Source organism: Myxine glutinosa, chromosome 6 (assembly GCF_964187855.1).
Source record: "Myxine glutinosa chromosome 6, kmMyxGlut1.1, whole genome shotgun sequence".
Taxonomy (NCBI): domain Eukaryota; kingdom Metazoa; phylum Chordata; class Myxini; order Myxiniformes; family Myxinidae; genus Myxine; species Myxine glutinosa.
This window is the reverse complement of record NC_136266.1, coordinates 147,615,753-147,638,380: the sequence shown is the minus strand read 5'-3', so window position 1 is coordinate 147,638,380 and position 22,628 is coordinate 147,615,753. Positions and strand designations below refer to the sequence as shown.

At 43.3% G+C, this 22,628-nt stretch overlaps 2 protein-coding genes across 3 annotated transcripts in view; both read left to right on the top strand.

The window, feature by feature from the left end:
* Positions 1-22,628, top strand: part of LOC137429473 (uncharacterized) — a 483,513-nt gene that overhangs the window by 191,119 nt on the left and 269,766 nt on the right. The gene's annotated exons all lie outside the window — the stretch shown is intronic.
* The window catches only part of LOC137429103 (uncharacterized), a 66,001-nt gene that overhangs the window by 4,142 nt on the left and 39,231 nt on the right, over positions 1-22,628 (top strand). The window lies entirely within an intron of this gene.

The following is a 22,628-nucleotide window of genomic DNA, read 5'->3' as shown; positions in this document are numbered from 1 at the left end:
TCACGACGTGGCAATAAGGTGCAAGAGCAGTGTCATTTTGACCCCTCCCCCTGGGTACATCACCAAAAATGGAATACCAAAAGGTAGAATACCAACAATGTAATTAGGCACACATTTCTGAACATTTTTTTCAATGTGACCTTGTATATGCAATCAGCATTGGTGGACACGACAATATGTAACCTTTTTTTCCGACTCCCGGTTCATGGATTTAGCATCACGGGTCAAAATGGAAAGGCAATGCTTTGCTCTTGTAGTTTTAGTACCTCTCTTTGGCCATGGACAGGCTGAACATTATTATTATTATTATTATTGTTGTTGTTTTATAGCCCTGGATAGTCCTATTGAACAGGTCCCCTGCACGGAGACAGCCGATCAATCTCCCAGGAGTGACCCAGAGATCCCCCGCATTAAATATGATGTATCTCCACCTTCTCTTATCCTTGTTTAAACAGTGAAATTCAGCGCATAATTCTGTATATCTTGGAAATAATTGGTTGAACAATGTGAAATATTTGGATGAACAATGAAATATTTCGATAAATATTGTGAAGCATTTGGATGAACATCGTGAACGTTAAAAAAACAAAAAAAACAAACTTTCATTTGAAAACAAACTCCAACCCACTGGTCGGTAAAACGAACAAAAACGTCTTCCTTTATCCACCATCTCTTATCTTCCTTTATCCACCATCTCTTATCTTCCTTTATCCACCATCTCTTAATCTTCCTTTATCCACCATCTCTTATCTTCCTTTATCCACCATCTCTTATCTTCCTTTATCCACCATCTCTTATCTTCCTTTATCCACCATCTCTTATCTTCCTTTATCCACCATCTCTTATCTTCCTTTATCCACCATCTCTTATCTTCCTTTATCCACCATCTCTTATCTTCCTTTATCCACCATCTCTTATCTTCCTTTATCCACCATCTCCTATCTTCCTTTATCCACCATCTCTTATCTTCCTTTATCCACCATCTCTTATCTTCCTTTATCCACCATCTCTTATCTTCCTTTATCCACCATCTCCTATCTTCCTTTATCCACCATCTCTTATCTTCCTTTATCCACCATCTCTTATCTTCCTTTATCCACCATCTCTTATCTTCCTTTATCCACCATCTCTTATCTTCCTTTATCCACCATCTCTTATCTTCCTTTATCCACCATCTCTTATCTTCCTTTATCCACCATCTCTTATCTTCCTTTATCCACCATCTCTTATCTTCCTTTATCCACCATCTCTTATCTTCCTTTGTGGCGTCAGGAAGGGCATCCGGCCATAAAAACATTGCCTCAAACAGGGAACCATGATTGTCATGGGGCCCGGAAGGCTAACCCCCGCTCTAGCGGGGAAAATGGCCTTAAAACGATCATTCATATTCATTTTTTTCTTATCTTCCTTTATCCACCATCTCTTATCTTCCTTCATCCACCATCTCTTATCTTCCTTTATCCACCATCTCTTATCTTCCTTTATCCACCATCTCTTATCTTCTCTTTTCCACATTCTCTTATCTTCCTTTATCCACCATCTCTTATCTTCCTTTATCCACCATCTCTTATCTTGTCTTATCCACCATCTCTTATCTTCCTTTATCCACCATCTCTTATCTTCTCTTTTCCACATTCTCTTATCTTCCTTTATCCACCATCTCTTATCTTCGTTTATCCACCATCTCTTATCTTCTCTTTTCCACATTCTCTTATCTTCCTTTATCCACCATCTCTTATCTTGTCTTATCCACCATCTCTTATCTTCCTTTATCCACCATCTCTTATCTTCTCTTTTCCACATTCTCTTATCTTCCTTTATCCACCATCTCTTATCTTCCTTTATCCACCATCTCTTATCTTGTCTTATCCACCATCTCTTATCTTCCTTTATCCACCATCTCTTATCTTCTCTTTTCCACATTCTCTTATCTTCCTTTATCCACCATCTCTTATCTTCGTTTATCCACCATCTCTTATCTTCTCTTTTCCACATTCTCTTATCTTCCTTTATCCACCATCTCTTATCTTGTCTTATCCACCATCTCTTATCTTCCTTTATCCACCATCTCTTATCTTGTCTTATCCACCATCTCTTATCTTGTCTTATCCACCATCTCTTATCTTCTCTTTTCCACATTCTCTTATCTTCCTTTATCCACCATCTCTTATCTTGTCTTATCCACCATCTCTTATCTTGTCTTATACACCGTCTCTTATCTTGTCTTATCCACCATCTCTTATCTTGTCTTATACACCATCTCTTATCTTCCTTTATCCACCATCTCTTATCTTGTCTTATCCACCATCTCTTATCTTGTCTTATCCACCATCTCTTATCTTCTCTTTTCCACATTCTCTTATCTTCCTTTATCCACCATCTCTTATCTTGTCTTATCCACCATCTCTTATCTTGTCTTATACACCGTCTCTTATCTTGTCTTATCCACCATCTCTTATCTTGTCTTATCCACCATCTCTTATCTTGTCTTATACACCGTCCCTTATCTTGTCTTATCCACCATCTCTTATCTTGTCTTATACACCATCTCTTATCTTCCTTTATCCACCATCTCTAATCTTGTCTTATCCACCATCTCTTATCTTGTCTTATCCACCATCTCTTATCTTCTCTTTTCCACATTCTCTTATCTTCCTTTATCCACCATCTCTTATCTTGTCTTATCCACCATCTCTTATCTTCCTTTATCCACCATCTCCTATCTTCCTTTATCCACCATCTCTTATCTTCCTTTATCCACCATCTCTTATCTTCCTTTATCCACCATCTCTTATCTTCCTTTATCCACCATCTCTTATCTTCCTTTATCCACCATCTCTTATCTTCCTTTATCCACCATCTCTTATCTTCCTTTATCCACCATCTCTTATCTTCCTTTATCCACCATCTCTTATCTTCCTTTATCCACCATCTCTTATCTTCCTTTGTGGCGTCAGGAAGGGCATCCGGCCATAAAAACATTGCCTCAAACAGGGAACCATGATTGTCATGGGGCCCGGAAGGCTAACCCCCGCTCTAGCGGGGAAAATGGCCTTAAAACGATCATTCATATTCATTTTTTTCTTATCTTCCTTTATCCACCATCTCTTATCTTCCTTCATCCACCATCTCTTATCTTCCTTTATCCACCATCTCTTATCTTCCTTTATCCACCATCTCTTATCTTCTCTTTTCCACATTCTCTTATCTTCCTTTATCCACCATCTCTTATCTTCCTTTATCCACCATCTCTTATCTTGTCTTATCCACCATCTCTTATCTTCCTTTATCCACCATCTCTTATCTTCTCTTTTCCACATTCTCTTATCTTCCTTTATCCACCATCTCTTATCTTCGTTTATCCACCATCTCTTATCTTCTCTTTTCCACATTCTCTTATCTTCCTTTATCCACCATCTCTTATCTTGTCTTATCCACCATCTCTTATCTTCCTTTATCCACCATCTCTTATCTTCTCTTTTCCACATTCTCTTATCTTCCTTTATCCACCATCTCTTATCTTCCTTTATCCACCATCTCTTATCTTGTCTTATCCACCATCTCTTATCTTCCTTTATCCACCATCTCTTATCTTCTCTTTTCCACATTCTCTTATCTTCCTTTATCCACCATCTCTTATCTTCGTTTATCCACCATCTCTTATCTTCTCTTTTCCACATTCTCTTATCTTCCTTTATCCACCATCTCTTATCTTGTCTTATCCACCATCTCTTATCTTCCTTTATCCACCATCTCTTATCTTGTCTTATCCACCATCTCTTATCTTGTCTTATCCACCATCTCTTATCTTCTCTTTTCCACATTCTCTTATCTTCCTTTATCCACCATCTCTTATCTTGTCTTATCCACCATCTCTTATCTTGTCTTATACACCGTCTCTTATCTTGTCTTATCCACCATCTCTTATCTTGTCTTATACACCATCTCTTATCTTCCTTTATCCACCATCTCTTATCTTGTCTTATCCACCATCTCTTATCTTGTCTTATCCACCATCTCTTATCTTCTCTTTTCCACATTCTCTTATCTTCCTTTATCCACCATCTCTTATCTTGTCTTATCCACCATCTCTTATCTTGTCTTATACACCGTCTCTTATCTTGTCTTATCCACCATCTCTTATCTTGTCTTATCCACCATCTCTTATCTTGTCTTATACACCGTCCCTTATCTTGTCTTATCCACCATCTCTTATCTTGTCTTATACACCATCTCTTATCTTCCTTTATCCACCATCTCTAATCTTGTCTTATCCACCATCTCTTATCTTGTCTTATCCACCATCTCTTATCTTCTCTTTTCCACATTCTCTTATCTTCCTTTATCCACCATCTCTTATCTTGTCTTATCCACCATCTCTTATCTTGTCTTATACACCGTCTCTTATCTTGTCTTATCCACCATCTCTTATCTTGTCTAATACACCATCTCTTATCTTGTCTTATACACCATCTCTTATCTTCCTTTATCCACCATCTCTAATCTTGTCTTATCCACCATCTCTTATCTTGTCTTATCCACCATCTCTTATCTTCTCTTTTCCACATTCTCTTATCTTCCTTTATGCACCATCTCTTATCTTCTCTTGTCCACCATCTCTTATCTTGTCTTGTCCACCATCTCTTATCTTGTCTTATCCACCATCTCTTATCTTCTCTTTTCCACATTCTCTTATCTTCCTTTATCCACCATCTCTTATCTTGTCTTATCCACCATCTCTTATCTTGTCTTATCCACCATCTCTTATCTTGTCTAATACACCATCTCTTATCTTGTCTTATACACCATCTCTTATCTTGTCTTATACACCATCTCTTATCTTCTCTTGTCCACCATCTCTTATCTTGTCTTATACACCGTCTCTTATCTTGTCTTGTCCACTGTCTCTTATCTTGTCTTATACACCGTCTCTTATCTTGTCTTTTCCACCGTCTCTTATCTTGTCTTATCCACCGTCTCTTATCTTGTCTTATACACCGTCTCTTATCTTGTCTTATACACCGTCTCTTATCTTGTCTTATACACCGTCTCTTATCTTCTTATCCACCATCTCTTATCTTGTCTTATCCACCGTCTCTTATCTTGTCTTATACACTGTCTCTTATCTTGTCTTATACACCGTCTCTTATCTTGTCTTATACACCATCTCCTATCTTCTCTTATCCACCATCTCTTATCTTCTCTTGTCCACCATCTCTTATCTTGTCTTGTCCACCGTCTCTTATCTTGTCTTATCCACCGTCTCTTATCTTGTCTTATACACCGTCTCTTATCTTGTCTTATCCTCCATCTCAAGTCCAGAGAGGCATTTAATGGAATTGCAGAAGTGTTGTGTGGAAAGACGTCAGGGAAGCATGCATTGTCGAGGGATGGAATCCAGGTATGATGGACAGAGGCAGTAGCGAAGGCAGTTGGTGAAAAGGAGGTTGGAAGAGGGTAGAGAAGATCAAGAATGGAGGGAGACAGCCGGATGTGGGGTTGCTTGCTGCACCTGTATGGGCAGAGGTTAGACAGCAGCAAGGAAATCTTTGGATAATGCGAGGAATACTATGAAAGAGGAAGTGTACAACAAGTTCGAAGAGGATGGTGGGAGGGTTTATCTATAAATTAGCTTGTGACAGGAATGAGGATAGCAAGGTGATGAAGGGAGTGGCGGTGATTAAGGATGTGGGCGGAAGGCGAGTGACAGAGAGGGGTGCACTATTGAGGGTGTGTGAAGGATATTTCAAAGAGCTGTTGAATCAGGATGGAAGCAACAGCGAGCTGGAGCTGTGGAGATTTATGGAAGAGGAAGTGCAGATGGCATTGAAGAGGATGAAAAAGGGAAGGGCGCCAGGCGTTGATGAGGTATGTACACAAATGATAATTGCAATGGGAGAAGTCTGAGTAAGGTGGACAAAGAGGTTGTTGAATGTATGTATGAGAGTTGGGTTAATCCCAGAGGAGTGAAGGACATGGTTAATTGTGCTGATATGAAAGGGGATGGGGGAATTGGGGGATGTTCAAGATCTGAGGAAGTACATGGGCATTACATTTCTCTGTCATGTCATGAAGGTGCCCAAGAGGGTTCTGGATGAGAGGATGAGGAAGTGTGTGGAGAAGCAGATCGGAAAAGAGCAGGAGGGGTTCGGGAAAGGTAAGGGAATGACGGAGGGGATGTTCATGCTCAGACAGCTGGTGTAGAAGAGGTTGGAGGTGCAAGGTGAAATGGCATTGGCATTTGTGGATCTGGAGAAGGCCTATGACACTGTCCTGAGAGAGATGGTGATTGTGACACTGAGATGGACGGGAGTGACGGAATCAGAAGTCAGGTTGGTGGAAGGTAGACGAGTGTACAAGGTAACAAAGGGAAGAGTTTTGGTTGGTCCTCGGATGTTGGACGAGTTCAATGTGAAGATCGATTTGAGGCAGGGAAGCACTCTCAGTCCACTCCTGTTTATCATGGTGATGGAGCTGGTAAGCAGTAAACATGAAAGATATTTTGGGGAAGAAGTTGTTTGAGGATGATCTGGCTGTTGTGGTGGAGAGTGGGCAGGAGATGTAGGAAGTACTGGGGGAGTGAAAGCATGTATTTGAGAAACACGGGTTGAAAATGAGCATGGAGAAGATGTTGGTGATGTGGGTCGGGCAGAAGAGAAAATAAATGAATATCAGCTTGGAGGGGAAGGAGATCAGACAAGGACTACCTTTAGGGTCTGGAGACGCTGGCACTGACAGAGAGAGAACAACAGACGCTGCAGGTTTGCGAGAACAACTGAGTCAAGAGGATTGTGGGAGTGAAGAGGGTGGATAGAAGGAGAGTAGATGCACTGAGGTGGAGATTGGTGTGCAGATGAGCTTGACGGGGAGATTGGTGAAATGTTGGCTGAAATGGGCTCGCCATTTGGTGCGGATGGGGGAAGAAAGACTGACAAAGAAAACTGATAGAGAGGTTGACTGTGGTTGAGGTGGGAGGATTGTTTGAAGAAAGATGTAAGTAAAGTGGGGATTGTTGGAGGGTGGAGAGAGTTGGCTGAGAACAGAGGGTAGTGGAGGAGTATCATGGTCAAGGCAGGGCAGGAGCTTGGTACCATTGGACCTCACTCCTTATAAAGAGAAGACGAGAACATCAACAACAACAACTCCCCACATTTTGTGAACATGTACAAACGTTCCAATACCTTTTTATTTTCTGATTTGCTGGTATTATGTTGTTGGGTTGTCCGTCCGTGTGTCCGGCACAATAAGTTGCGAACCATTGAAGGGTTTTTTTTTTAAACCAAACTTACGACAGGTATGTCATATAGTAAGGGCATTTTATGAGATATTTCACAAATCTGTTAACTAAATTGTTACCAAAAAATTTCTTCACCAATATGTTTGTAAAGGTGTGTAATAACACGTGTTAAAATGTTGAAGTTCAACTCCCGTGGGAAACCCAGAAAAAAAGCTGTTGAATTCGGGTACCGAAAAATTATTTTCGAGAATTTTTTAATTTTTTTAATCGGCCCTTAAGTAACTTATGAGGGGTCAAATAAGGGTTTTTCATGATTCTGAGTTGATTGTTAACATTTATATTTTCACTTTTACATTTACACACAAAGTAGCTTATATTTCACATACATATATAATACTCAAGAGTTATTTCTCATTCACAATGTCAGAAGTTTCAACAGTCATTGTCTCTGTCTTCTTCAGACTCAACAACATCATGACTGCAGTTTCTGCATGTAATGCCATTACAGACTCCACAGGCCGAGATGCACGTGACCCCATTCTTCTTGCAGCTGCATCGCCGGTTGCTGCAATCTCCATTGGTCCATATCTCCATGATGTGGTTGGCTGTCGTACTTCCAGGATAGATCAACTGGATCACATCTAGTAGTCCAGAATCTTCCATGATGTTACCCATTGATCCAATATAAGACTTCAGCAGGTGAAAACCACCCAACCTTGGAATGACGGGTAGATTTGCCTGCTTTATTATATTCACAGCCTTCAGCCAAATCGGAAGATCAAAGGTCACTATAGCGACCCCAGCGCGCCGTATGCACTCTTTCAGAGTGGTGAAGATGGTGTTGAGGTCATTAGGGTCTCCTTCAATAACTGGGAGGAACTCGATCTGTGTGCTCTGCTTTGCATCATTAGCATGGATTCTCTTCATCCAGCCATTCCAGTTGGAGTGTGGGAACTCAGGATCGTTGGCTTTGATCACCCACCCCGCTGCCCAGAGTGTGTCACCTGGAGAGAGGAGTGGCTGATCATGAGCCAGGGAGGAGGAAAGCTCAGCGAGGGGGAGAAACATGATCGCGTTCGTTCCTATCTGTTTCCTGTTCGTAAATGGAATAATCTTTACTTCAGTTCCTCTCAGGATCTTAGCTTTGTCGAGTGCCTTCAACTTCACCCGGGGGAAAGCTGCTGTTGTCTGTGGATCTGGCAAAGGTGGTGCCGGAGAGGTGACTTCGATCCAACCCATTGAGTGAAAGGGAGTGTTTCCGTGAATAGAGACAATGTTTACATCTATACTGTCTCCAACAAACTGAGTGACTGCATTGTTTGTTTCCCCAACCTCCATAAAGACCACCTGATCATTACTTGACAATTCACTTTCACTGGCTGGCACTTTGGCTGTCATCACTGATTGATCCTCAAGCGCAGCATCAACCGCAACCTCATCATTGATCTGTTCATCGGTTTCCTCCACAATGGTGTCAAGAGTGCCAGAAGTATCTGGAACATCATCTCCACTCCTACTATTAAGGAAGCAGTATTTGTAGTTTTGTGTCTCCGTGTAAGACTCAGTGTATCCCAGCCGGTGGAACTTGTTGAGCATCCATTTTGACCCAAATCTATGATCAAGTTGTATGGCAAGCCCCATTTGGTGTGGCAATACTCCAGACCGAGGTCGACAGGCCTTAATAAAATTCTGCCCCCAAACGGCAACTCTTTCGTCTGTCTTGACAATCGGTCTCAAGAATATCTGAAGGCTTGCAGGAACAAGTGTCAGCTGACTATCGATGTCAGTCATACTGTGTGTGGTGGGGTATGACTTTGGACCTAAATCAATCAAGGCAATATCATTGGATATGAACTTGAGTGCCGTCTTTATGATCTGAGTCTTCTCATCTCCATGGTCAAGATTAGCATGATTCTCTCGCAGAATATTGTCGGTGCCATCTTTGAGACAGAGTACATCTGCCCTTCTTTCCTGTGTTGTGAAATACAAGGTGTCTTCGTATTTCTCTAGAAGTTTTATCTTTAGCCAATGCTTTGAATAAGAAAGGCTCTTCTCTGGTGACTGATCAAACTCCTGCAGCTTTTCATGGACTTGGTCCATGTTCATTACCCCATGCTCTAATTCTGAGTCTAACCATTCGCAGAATTCAATAAAAACTGCCTCTCGCTCCTCATCAATACTCCTCTGTCCTCTCTTCCTTTTTCCTTCCTCATCAGTCTTGGACAAACTGTCACCTCTCGCAAACATAAGTTTGCATCGCAAATGGTACAGTGTTTCTTCTGCTACCAAGTCGTTGATCCCTTCCAGGCGTCCAGTGACTTCAGTGCCCCAGTCATCCCCGCGACTCCGTGCTGTCTTCAGCAAGCTTGCCTTCAGTGTATCTGCAGTCAAATTATCTGGCACTCTGTATTTCTTTCTAGCTTGTGCTGGATTATTTTTGTAGAGCTGGGCTGGTTGGTTGCAAAGAATCCCTACATCCTTATACAGGAGGTCAACTGACTGTGATCTTCTAGAACTGCAGCCAGTTGATGAACTGAACTCACAAGTAGTGCGTCTTCTCTTCAACTTTGATGACTCTTTCTCTGCCTTTGATGCTTGAGCTGACTTCTTGGTGGTTGCAACAAAGTTGTTGTACAGATCATTTTTACACTTCTGGTGGTACCTCAGTTTTCCTTCCTTTTGAGCCTCCTTCATACGTTCCACAACAGTAACATTTTCGACAGTTTCTGCTTGTTTCAATAAAGTTGAGTATCCCTTTGGAGTTGCCTGTATGAGCCTTTCAGCTGGTGTATCCGAGCGTGCACAGATGAAGCAATTGAGCACAGGTGGGGAGTAACGTCTTCATCCATATTGCTAGACTCCATGTCCTGCAAAGTAGAAAATGAGATATATTTAGAAATTATTTTTCCACAAAGGAGTGTCTGTGGTGAAATATAAATGTTAACAATCAACTCAGAATCATGAAAAACCCTTATTTGACCCCTCATAAGTTACTTAAGGGCCGATTAAAAAAAATAAAAATTCTCGAAAATAATTTTTCGGTACCCGAATTCAACAGCTTTTTTTCTGGGTTTCCCACGGGAGTTGACCTTCAACATTTTAACACATGTTATTACACACCTTTACAAACATATTGGTGAAGAAATTTTTTGGTAACAATTTAGTTAACAGATTTTCATATGTTTCCCTTACTAATATAACAAAATAATATCGTAATTTTTAGTCACAAAAAAATTAAGAAACAAAATAATTATAGCCAATATAGGAAAAACAAAAAAGGCATCTGTTGATGGTAAAAACCTATTAAACTTTTTTTTTCTACTTCGCCCCCCTCCACCCCCCACCCCGACCCAACCTCCTCACTCCAACAAGGTCGAAGACGATCAGAAAAAAGGCAGAAAAAAAATCAGGCAGAAACAAAAGTTTAATGGGTTTACACCATCAACTGACACCTCTTTCTATTTTTACTGTATGTGCAAAAAGTATTTTGATTCCTGTATCCATATTATAAAAGGAGCAGTCTGTCTGTTTGTCACGTAATAACTTGAGAACGGATTAACGGATTTCAATAAATCCAACTACGGTGGATTTGGGTAACTCTCGGGAGTGTTTGTGATTCAAAAAAAGAAAAAGCTTTGAAAAAATTCTTCTTTCCCCCCCCCTTGGGTACATGAACATGTGTGTCAAAAGTGCAAATGCCAACACGTGATGTTGGTTATCCCTGCACGGAGAGCAGGATCTCCCAGGAATCCTTTCCCCCCCACCCCCCAATAGATTAGCCATCACAGCCAAGATTGGTATTTCCATCAACAAAACGACGGGTCTTTTCTCGACTGAATAAATGTCTCATTGACCTCATTTATATTTGGAAGTTTTAAACTTTGTGTCCTGCAAAAGACTGACACTGAATTGTATGCAGGTGATGTCTATCCTGTGAAAGTGGAATGCACACCAAACCAAAATGATTCTTCTCAGAAGCTTTGAGATATGCTTCTGTAAAGGAAGAGTCAGATGTTCCTTTGACAAATGACAGCACTGCCTGTTCTGCACCTGGTGAGCAGAAACCTACAAAATTACCATTTAAGGCTGAATTTACGAATGGCACGAAGTGAGCATCTTGCAAATCCATGCATAAACCTTAAACGCTGTCAAAAATATCGTTGTACGCGCACAGCTAATCCGCCCGACCAGAGAGCAATTTGTTTCGGGAGATAAACAGCCAATTAGTTGTACATGTCCAAACATCTGATTATCCTGTGAGACACCGCACATATCTCGAACATCCAAATTTAAATGATGCACTTGCAGAGAATGAGATGAAGCGAGATCAACTGCAGTTGTTGGCAAAGCTGTCTGTTAATCAGAACCAAGCAGGTGTTAATTCTTTCCTGACACTGTCACAACGCCTTTTGTCCAAATTCCTCAACCAATCACCTCACCTTTTGTTCTCCTTCTCTTCATCCTGCCCTCTCTCCCAGTTCTTATGCAATCTGACACACTGTCAACAGCTCTTCCTACCTCTCCCTCCCCCACCATCTGCTCTCTTACACCTGATGCTAAATCTGTTCCTCTTCTTTAATGGAATGGACCTCAAACATCTGGTGCATTTGCTCAAACCTGACTGATCTCTCCACACAGGTTGCTTTGAACAAACCAGACTTGATCTGCTTAACATAAACATTCCTCCATCAAGGTTTCTCTGACTCCTTTGTATCTCTCCCTGATGACCCATCTTCCGGTATGATAGACCTGAGCCTCGTCCTGGTGGTTGGGTTACTATCTTCATCAAAAACTCTGTTCCTCACTCTCCATGCACTGCCCTCACTCCACCACACCCGAGGAGTGTCTTCCTCTTCCAAATACTGGTGGCGTCTCGTCAAGTCTTTCTGGTGTTTGTTCCCCCTACATCCTCTCCATTACCTCAAACAGCTACACAGCTGACGCTGCACGTGAAAAACCTGAATGCCTTAACGATGTTTGCCTCCAAATCGTGTGTCCCAAACCCATCTCTCTCTGTACCCACTTTACCCAGTCGTGCCAAGCTGCTCCTGGACTCGGTGTCCTTCTCTCCCGACAAGGTGGAGAAGTTTCTGTCAAACCTCAACTCTGATTCTGCAATTTGACCAGGCGACATCAGCCTAAGCCCTAAAGGGTCCTAAAATCTTGCTCTGTCACTCTATCACACCCTCTCTCTGTTGTCTTCACCCGCTCTTTTGCTCAAGGTCATCTGCCATCTACTTGGAAATCAGCCAACATTACCGCTTCACACAAAAAAGGTCCAAAAACAGATCCCTGCAACGACAGACAAATCCGCCTTCTCCCAATCATCAGCAAGGTCATGAAATTCATCATCGCTTCTGACATTAAATCTTTCCTCTTCTCCAATAGCTTGATCTCTGATCATCAATTTGGATTTAGACCAGGCCACTCTACTCTCGACATGCTGCTTCTGCTGTCTCAACAATGGATGGAGGTCTTCAATGCCAAACAGGAAATCAGAGCCGTTTCCCTTGATATATCTTGTCCCTTCGATACGGTTTGGCAACCCGCCCTGCTCTCCAAACTCTCTTCTTATGTTATCCATGGAAATCTCCACGCATTGCTTGCAGACTTCCTGTCCGCTTGTAATCTAACGTGTGACCCTGAATGGAATTCTCCTATCTCCCCTTCCTGTCCAGGCTTGAGTTCCTCAAGGCAGTGTACTGGGCCCTGTGCTTTTTCTGGTATTCATTAATGATCCATCTGACTCTGGAAAATCCTCTCTATCTCTTTGTTGATGAATCCACCCTCTGCCACTCCATATCACAACTATCGCATCAGCAGGCAGCAGACTCTTCACTCTCTGCAGACTTGATAAAATCACCAACTGGTCAAACTAGTGGAACATGTCATTCAATCTTGACAAATCTCACACTCTCACGATGTCTCTCCGAAAAGACCATCTGGAAAACCCTCCCATGTACTTTCTCAACAATCCTCTTGAAGAAGTTCTGTCACTCAAGCTTTAGGGTCTCACTATCTGCCATGAACTTTCCTGGGAAAACCACATTTCCAAGCTGGTCTCCAAAGCCAGTCGCCGACTGGGCATCCTCCGTCGTGTGAAGTCTTTTCTTGTCACGACTGAGCTTTTCACCACATGCAAAGTGTTTATCCGCTGTTTGATGGAGTACTGCTCTCCCCTCTGGACTGGTGCTCCTGCCTCACACTTAGCTCGGCTTCATACTGTAGAAACGAAAGCTTTTTGTGTCATTGGTATCTCCCATGATGAAGCTGATTCTGAGGGCCTTTCACTCTCTCACCGCAGGCAGGTTGGTGGTCTTTCTGGCTTTTACCGACTCATCTCTGGCCTACTTCTGTCACTGTCTGTCATCTTCCAGGGAGACCTGTCATCTTCCCCCATCCAAAATCTTGTTCTTTTCTACCCCCATTAATTTACCCCAGATCCACCTTTTTCTCCTTGCTTTGCCTGTGCTATGTCCCCCAAATATTTCTCCAGGACACACTAGATCTGCCAGCAACCCTGTTCTGGTGAAACCGCCAAAATCAAGACTCTGCGCACCTCACTTTCATTCCTTTTTTCTCCCACCTTTGGAACAAACTCCCACACTCTCTTCAATCCCACTCCTTCCTCCAGGTCTTTAAAACAGTTTTTCACCACCATCTCTCATCTTCCCCCATCCAAAATCTTGTTCTTTTCTACCCCCATTAATTTACCCCAGATCCACCTTTTTCAAATTTTGCCTCCCTCCCACTTCTTTCCTGAAAGCCCGAGTCATGTCCATTTGTTTTATACCGCCTCCCTTCTGTCCCTGCAGCCCTCTCCCTTCCTCAGGTCTCCCAATGCCCCCTGCTCTGCTGGAGCTTGTGTGCTTCCCTCTTGTCTCCGGATCGCTTTATTATTTGTTTTCCGTGTCTCTGTTTATGTTTTTGTATGTCATGTTTGCTCTTACATGGGCCTCGACTTTGTATGGAAAAATAAATAAATACATTCTCCACCCTCTTGGAAATTCGAGTCATGTCACCATCAAACTTCAGGTTTCGTATTCTTCACCATCAACTGTTGGTCATCCTGTCTTGTCGATGTTCACTGGAACTCAATCCTTTGTCACAACCCATCTGAAGCTGCCAAGGAAGTTACTGAGTGGATCCCTGTTGGTATAGACCTCTTTCTCCCTCATTGGAACTACCAAGTAAAACCACACTCTCAGCCATGGTTCACTCCAGCCTGTTCTGCTGCTATCAGCCATCGCAATCACTTTTTCAAGCAGTGTCATTGTGTTGGCTCGAGTGAGGCACATCATTTGTTTCGCCTTGCAAGCAACCAGTGTGAACGAGTCGAGTATTGGAGAATGTTTTGGAGAATGTCGAGCAGTATGCAGAATCTGTTTGTAATTCTATCTCAAATAAACAGTTCGGTTCTCGAGATCTTTGTAGAATTGCTAATGGCATTCTCAACTGCAATCAATCATCGATTCCTGTTCTCTTCAATTGCCCTGAAGTGCTTGGTTCTCCTATTGATAAAGTCAACCTCTTTGCTGAGCATTTTTCAGCAAACTCCACATTTGAAGACCATGGACAAACATTGCCTGTTTGTCCTTCCCGTCTTGACACCAGGCTTTCCACCATCATCAGCACACCCAGGAAAGTTGCTAAGATTATTCAAAGGCTTGACATTTCAAAATCTACTGCACCAGATAGAATCCCTGCAATTGCTTTGAAGATGTGTTCACTTGAACTGTCTTCTGTTCTCTCAAAACTATTTTGCTTGTGTTTGTCAAAGTCTGTGTTTCCACTCAGCTGGAAGTTGGCTTCTGTAGTCCTTGTCTTTAAAGGCTCAGGTGAGTCATCAGATCCTTCTAACTATTGGCCTGTTAGCCTTCTACCCATTATCAGCAAAGTGTTTGCATCCTTGATAAAACAACTCATAACTCATCTGGAAACCCCCAACCTCCTAACTGATGTTCAGTATGGCTTTAGACAGTTAACGTCCACTGGTGATGTTCTATCCCTAATCACTGAACATGTGAATAGGGCTTTGGATCATCGTGGAGAAGCCAGGGTTGTTGCTCTCAAAATCTCAAAGGCTAAAATCATATGGCAATTCTGGAAAATTGCTTGGTACAATCTCTGACTTCCTTGCAAATCGTCAAATCTCTCTGGTACATGAGGGACAGTAATTCCCTGTTCATAATACCAATGTGAGTGTTCCTCAGGGGTCTGTCTGTGTTGGGGCCAATATTGTCTTGCCTGATTGTATCATTTCTCAATTAAGCATTTACGCAGCCGATTCAACACTGCATACTCCCTACCCAGGAACCTTGTGTCCTTCTACCCATGACCATACGAGTACCACTATGAATCAGGACCGAGAGTGTGATGAACTGGGGAAAAGACTGGCTTATTACTGTCAACCAAAAAAGACCCACTTGTTGTTTGCTTCTAGTTCAAGATCACCTTGTTTTCTGACTGTGTCTATGGATTCTTCACGTTTGCAGGGACTCTCTGTTATCCATCTGCTTTGTTTGGATATCAGCTAAAACCGCAGCTGCGAAGAGTACATCTCTGGTGGAGCTAAAAGCACCTCCCAGCACCATGGCATCTTATTTCGTGCTTGGCGATACCTTTCTCAAGCTGCTGTGCTCCATCTATACAAGGCCACTATATGTCCTGTCATGGGGTATCATTGCCATCATTGGGCTGGCACCTACCTTTTCTTGACAGAATCCAGCGACGTGCTGCCTTTCTGGTGGTACAGGAGTTGGCATTATCCCTACAACCTCTCTCAATCAGCTGCTCTGTTGCTTTGTTGAGCCTTTTCTACAGATATTACCACGGAATGTGCTCTGAGGGAATCATGTTGTTCCACCTGAGCATTCTTTCAGTTGCTCAACATGTCTGGCAGTTTCTTCCCATCCATACACTATATCTGTCCCAAGGAGTAAGACTATAAGGTATTCTTCTGTTTTTTTTGCCCCCACAAGGCATCACTCTGAAACAGCTTACTTGTATCCTGCTTTCCCCTTCTTTCCCAACCTCCCTCAATTCAAGAGGAATGTCAATAGAATTCTCCTTTCTGTCTCATGTCTAATATAACTTTCCTTTGTGTAGGCCCTACCTTGAGTGGCCTTAAAGGCTTTGTAGCAGGCAATATCTCATAAAAATAAATATGGGTGTGCATTGAGGGCACGTACCCCAATTGACACCATCAAACTGTTTGGCACCAAAAGGAAACACGTTTGTGAAAGAGCGAGAACCCTGTGTCAGGATCAATTGATGTCAGGAGTGCGGTTCGAATCTGGGGCGCTATCAGCGGCACCCCAAAAATTGTAAGGAGAGTAGGGTGAAATTGTACTGAAAATAATTATACAGCTATGTCAAGCCAAGGTGAGCAGGACCTGGTGGGCTTACTTGAGGAGGATATGGAGGAGCAAACGGCCCAGGAAGCTGTATATTAATGTAACATTGTGGGAGGAGGACCAGGAGGGGCAGCAGTAGAGGTGCCGATGGCGATTGATAACCCAACCGCCCTCCCTCCCCCCCCCCCCCCTCCCCTCTCCCTACCAGCCCATGGAAAAGGCAGCGCTAATGGCACGGAATAGTGGGTCGCTGTTGCCATCGCAGTCTGGCAGTGACCAGGTGATGTTGTTGATTAGTCAACGAATGGCACAGATGACGATGAAAATGGAGGAGGGCTGGCATAAGGTGTGACATGCATGCGGGGCAGGCAGAGGTTAAGCCTGATTATGGAGGCGATGGGAATGAGACAACCGCAATGCTCAAGGCTGTACGGGGAGTGCTGAGGAAGCATGTGGACGGTTTCTACAACGAGATGGTGTCAGTTGAGGCGAGAATGATGTAGGAGATAAATGGGATAAAAGAAGAGATAAATGGATTTAAACAGAAAGAAAAGGATTTTGGACGGGCAAAAATAACTGAACGAGCAAATCAGAAGACATACAGGATCTAAGGGCAGCTCAGAAGGATGTATAAAGAGAAATGTAGGCAAGGAAGAAAGATTGGAAAATGGGACATGATAGAAGTAGGGAAAAGGGGTTCTAAAACACACCCAATTTTACATTAAAGTGAATGGGGAAAAAGGGAAAAACTATTTGACCAACACCCGATAACCCTTAAAAATTCCGTCTATTTTTAGTGAAGCTATTAACAAAGGTTAAATCCTCAATAGAACCCCAAACCCTTTGTTGATTCTAAATACTCATACCCCTCCTATTTCTCCTATGATTTGTTTGAACTCATATGGAGAGCCAATGAATATTTGACTATTTTATTTCAGGGAATAACTTAATTTTCTTATGGCACTCATCACCATCAAGTATATTGATAAATTGCATGTTTGAACTTGGTTCTTGGTTTAAGTATAACTTGTTGAGCAGAGATGAAATTATAAACCTCTAGTGGGGGGGGGGGGGGGGGGGGGCGATGGGCGATGTACTCAATTTCAAGTTTGTTTGCAGTTCATGTTAATTTTGGGCAACCACTATAAATGTATTCTACTGGGTCCTACGAATCGGAAAAATGATGTCGCCATTTTTTTCTGTTGACCTTTAGTGACCTTGACTCAAGGTCAAAGTTCAAACGTCATTACAGTGACCATACTTCATTCAAAGTATATCAACCTGGGTTCCAAAATGTGGTAAATTTCACAAGGAACATTGGTTATGACATTTGTTTCGTCATTTGACCTTTTGGTGTTTTGCAATATGCAAATGAGCTAATTAGAGACAAAAATATGCATAATTAGCATACCCTATTAAACATATATCCCGGTGATACATATAATGGCGAGTACATCCCGTTTCCAGAAAATGTTAATTGCTAGTAATTAATCACAAATGTATCCTGGGTCCTGTTAGCTGACTGATGTTGTCAATATTCTTGTGACTCTTGTGACCTTGAACTAAGGTCAAAGTTCAAAGAGCATATTTTGGCCACAATTCTGCATTACCATGATTGTGTTCCTTTGTGCATCTAATGGTTATTGTTGACACACATTGTAAAAAATTTTGAAAGAAAAGAGCAAACGGAATATATGTGTGACGCGAACAAGCAAAGTGATTTGGACATCTGCCAGAATCAATTTTGTGTTTTTAGGCAACAAATTAAATGTTAAAAATACTAACAATGGCTAAAAACCCAACCAACATGAGCAAATGACCATGATGAATGAACAGTATAAAGAAAAGCATTGGGAACCTGAATCCAAAAATCAATATTCTAGACATCCGACTTATTTTGCTTGGTCGCATCACATGGTTAAAATGACATTTGACATTTCACCTTGGGTCAAGGTAAGTAAAGTCAAGTACATGTCAAAGGTCAGTTAATATCAATAACATAATATATATTGTTGCGGATTCGGGGGTCGGCTCTCCCCTTATCAAGGGGGGGTTAATCCCCTTGTCTTTTAAGCTGGCCGTCCCCCAATCCTGGAAGCTATGACGCTCCTTCCAGTCGGAATTAGCTAGTGTGATTGGTCAATGAAGTCCCAAATACCTACTTACTAACCCGACCGTAAAGCAGGGAAATAACTCCCGCTCGAACCACGGATAAGATGGAAATTGCCGAGCGGTTAGCAATCCGCGGCCCGAGCCATTAACAAAGAGTAACCCGATTCTGAGCGGTTTCCAAATCGTGCCACAGGTACTCAATTGAAAGAAAGGACGGAGGCGATCGGATTAGGAAAACCAAGAAATAACAAAGTGATTTATTTACACCCAAGAAAAAGAGGAAAAGAAAGGAATATACAGGAGGAAGAAGAAACAAAAGGACACAGGGCAGGCTTATCCATACGGTCTTACCTTATTACGACCCCAGGCCAAACAGACACACTCACACGGAATTGTAGTCGTAGGGGAGGAAGGTCCAAACAGATGGTCCAGGCGATGGGATCCTGCTCCGGTCCACTCCAGTCCAGGTTCCGGTTCCGCGGGCGAAACCCGGCAGGCAGCTTCGCGCGTATCGTCGGACGCGAGTGGACCTTGTGTATGTCGGGGTTACAATGTTACATATATCGGGGGGACTGGGATGCGGCGTACGTAATACATAGCTCGTGCCAGCTCTCTCTCTCTCTCTCCCGCTCAATGGCTCGTATCACAGGCAGTTCGTGCAATCAGCGTCTCCGCGCAGTCCTTTGAAACAAGCGCGCCTCCCGATCAATAGGTTCATAAAGCGCCTTTCCCAACGAGTCCGTTACAATCGATCGTCCCCTGCGCAGTCCCATACAATCAGCCGTCTCCGCGCAGTCCTTTGAAACAAGCGCGCCGCCCGATCAATAAGTTCATAAAGCGCCTTTCCCAACGAGACCTTTACAATCGATCGTCCCCTGCGTAGTCCGTTCAGCAAGTTGTTCGTGGCGCAGTCCCTTACGATCAGCATCCCCCGGCGCAGTCCTCTGCAAATGTGCGCTCCTGGATCAGTTCGTGCAAAAGGAGCCCACCGAAAGAAGTCCGTCAAAGGGCTTTGCGCGTGCGCTTATATAATGCGCTTTGAGATCAATGCGCGCTCTTTGAAACCACGCCCGCCAGTGAGCTCACCTCAGCCCTGGTTGGTTGGCGAGGGCTCACCGGCTCCGCCCTTGACGGCGAGTTGACAGGGCCACACCTTGTTCCCGGCGCTCCGCCCCCTTCTTCCTCGAGCTTGACCGCGTGGTTAATGGCGTTTTTTGAGCAAACTTCAGCTCAACACAGCGAACGCTGCTGGCAAGCGAAGGCATGTTATAGAATTGGGAGAGAGAGATTGGAAAGGAAGCGAATGGGGCCTATCTTATTTGATTAATGCAACGCAGATTCAACTATTGGGAACACTGCCTGATCTGACACATAATAAGGAAATAACTAAAGTTCCTATGGTGTCCTACGTGTTGCATATGGACTAACTACGGGTGCGACCTTTAACTTTAACTTTAACTACTCTCTCAATGTTCTGCTCTGAGCCCCTCCTGAGCCCACATATCATTTTGAGATTATAATCTTTTATTTTTTCATTGATGTCTTGACATCCGTTAAATCTTTTTAAACCCTTCAGTCTCTGTGCTTCATTTCGGCTTGTCTTGGTTATCTCTTCAATGACCTTTTTGATATTTACCACATTCATTATGTTTTCCAGTTTTTATACCAATACGGTGATTTTTCTCCATTCTTGGTTTGGTTATTGCTTGGGTCTATCATTCATATAGCAGTAGAAAAGGTGGCGGTTGCCCAATAACTCCCCCCCCCCCCCCCCCCAACCACTTTTTATTAATTATTATATTTATCTTAACACTTAACACTTATAATACTGTCGCGCAACTGCGATTAACATCAGAGTTGCGGAGGCCGATTACGAGGCGTTAAACTCCCGAGGCAAAAACTCAATAGCGGATTCCAATCAAGCACTTAAACGCGTGGAATGGCGGGACACAGCGAAAGCTCTGCAGCCTTACCTATTAAAATCAAACCCAGGAAACTGCGTTCAGATATATACAGAAAATAATACAAGGGTTTATTAAATAAAAGCAAGACAGTGAAAAAGCACGCGCCGGTAAATCTAATATCCTAAATCGGGACGTCCCCACACGACTGATATCAAACACAAAACGAGGGAGATGATTTACGAAAAGAACACGTCACGTCGTTCAAAATGTATGCGGATGCGGGCTTATCTGGTCTTTCGTCGTCGTTGTGGCTGCCGTCCAACACCGCTCCTTCCGGCCCGATCGCACACCACGAGGTCCCTCGCTCCAAGTCCCACAAGGCCGAGCACCACACACCAAAAGCACCACGCGTCGTCTATCTCCAACGCGAGCACAAACTCCAGAACCAAGACGAATGACGAAAAAGGAGAGAGAGAGCGCAGGTGCGACTGCATGCTATGGTTCAAATCCGAGTTCGCTTGCTCCAGTCTCTTCCGAACTGCACTCGAACTCTTGACAAGTCAGGGCTCTGCTCTCCTTTCAACTCACACTGGGACTGAACTTAGTTCAGCGCACCTCCGAACTGCACTCAACTGCAGAACTCAACTCCCTCAACTCGCCTGGCAGCCAACTCAACTCAACTGTACTGCTGAAAATGCCCCACTCAACTCCCTCCACTCGACTGGCAGCCAGCTCCACTCAAGGGTACTGCCGAAAATGGCGTCCGACCCTCGCTAATATCTCTTGGCCGATGACGTCACATTGGCGCACCCCTCAGCCTATCAGAGCCTCCGCCGGCTCGTCCAGGTCACGCCCTCTGCGTCACTGCCGCTGTCTTCACTCCCGCTCCCGTCCCCCGACTCCGTGGTCACCGGTCATAGCATGTGCTATGCGAGGTTCGCTGGTCCTGCAGAGGTGTAAACGGTGGTGGCCGATTGTGGCGGTGTTCCAGCCCGATTTCCCGTCTATTCTCTTCCAAAGTCATGTCAGGGGGGAAGGAATTATTTAAGGTTGCGCTAGGGACCTAACTAAGTGTTTATATGGTTTGCAGTGCCATAATGGACAAGGGTTTGATGGCCAGGTGAGACTCACAGGGGCGTTATCTTTTAATCCCCATCTAACTATCACACGAATCTCCTGGTAGATCCACAATTATACACCTTATCCCGACAAACGCCTAAACATAAAGAACTTATTACATGTGGAGTCCCTATCACGACAGTCGAATACCTACCTATACAGATCGACCGAGCTCTAGATTTTGCTCTACCCCCAGACAGAACAATACTTGTTTTTTCAAAATCTCAACTCTTATGTTTATCTTAACATTATACTTGTCTTAACACTTGTATTTATCTCAACACTTGTGTTTGTCTTTACACTTATGTGTATCTCAATACTTCTATCCATAAGGGAGGCTGTCAATTCCATTGTCAAAAATACAACAACACAACACAACATGCATTTTAAGGCCATTTTCCCTGCTAGAGCGGGGGTTAGCCTTGCGGTCCCCATGACAATCTTCTCCATTTTGCCCTATTTTCTGCATCTCTCCTTGTTAACCCCCTTGCCCGCATTTCTTCTTCCACCATCTTTAGCCAAGTCTTTCTCGGTCTTCCCTGTCCTCTACTTCCTTCTACATTCATTTCCATCACTCTTCTCAACCAGTCACTTTCATCCTTTCTCAACACATGACCAAACCATCTCAACCTGTTCCTCTTCACAGCATCAATCACAGGCTCCGTTCCCATCATCTTTCGCAATTCATCATTTGTCTTCCTCTCTCTCAACGATGCTCTGCTCATCCACCGAACCATTCACATTTCCACCCTTTCCAGCCTTCGTTGCTGCTCTACGTTCATTACCCATGTCTTGCTCCCATAAATCATAACACTTCTCACACATGCAGCATACACCTTTCCCTTCAGCTTCAACGACACTCCCCTCTTCATCAGCACGCCACTCAGTTCCCGAAACTTC